This window comes from Hippocampus comes, unplaced genomic scaffold (assembly GCF_001891065.2).
Source record: "Hippocampus comes isolate QL1 unplaced genomic scaffold, H_comes_QL1_v1.1 scaffold12, whole genome shotgun sequence".
Taxonomy (NCBI): domain Eukaryota; kingdom Metazoa; phylum Chordata; class Actinopteri; order Syngnathiformes; family Syngnathidae; genus Hippocampus; species Hippocampus comes.
In genome coordinates this window covers 748,527-748,804 of record NW_017805478.1, presented here as the reverse complement: position 1 = coordinate 748,804, position 278 = coordinate 748,527, and positions in this window count along the sequence as shown.

Genomic DNA, 278 nt, shown 5'->3' with positions numbered 1-278 from the left:
TCTACTCAATTAAATTTTTTTTTTTTTTAAACTGCTTCATCTGAATACTGACGCACTTTTAGCAAAGTCAACGTGCCATGGTATCTATTTATTAAAGGAGAGCAGGCACACAGAAGACCGTTTGTGTGTTCACAGGAAAATCCCAACCGAAAACTGCAGACGAATCTCCATGATCTCTCTCTATCTTTCTCTCTCTCTCTCTCTCTCTCTCTCTCTCTCTCTCTCTCTCTCTAGGCCACACAAAAAATAAATACAAAAATAAATTGCACCGATTTTTG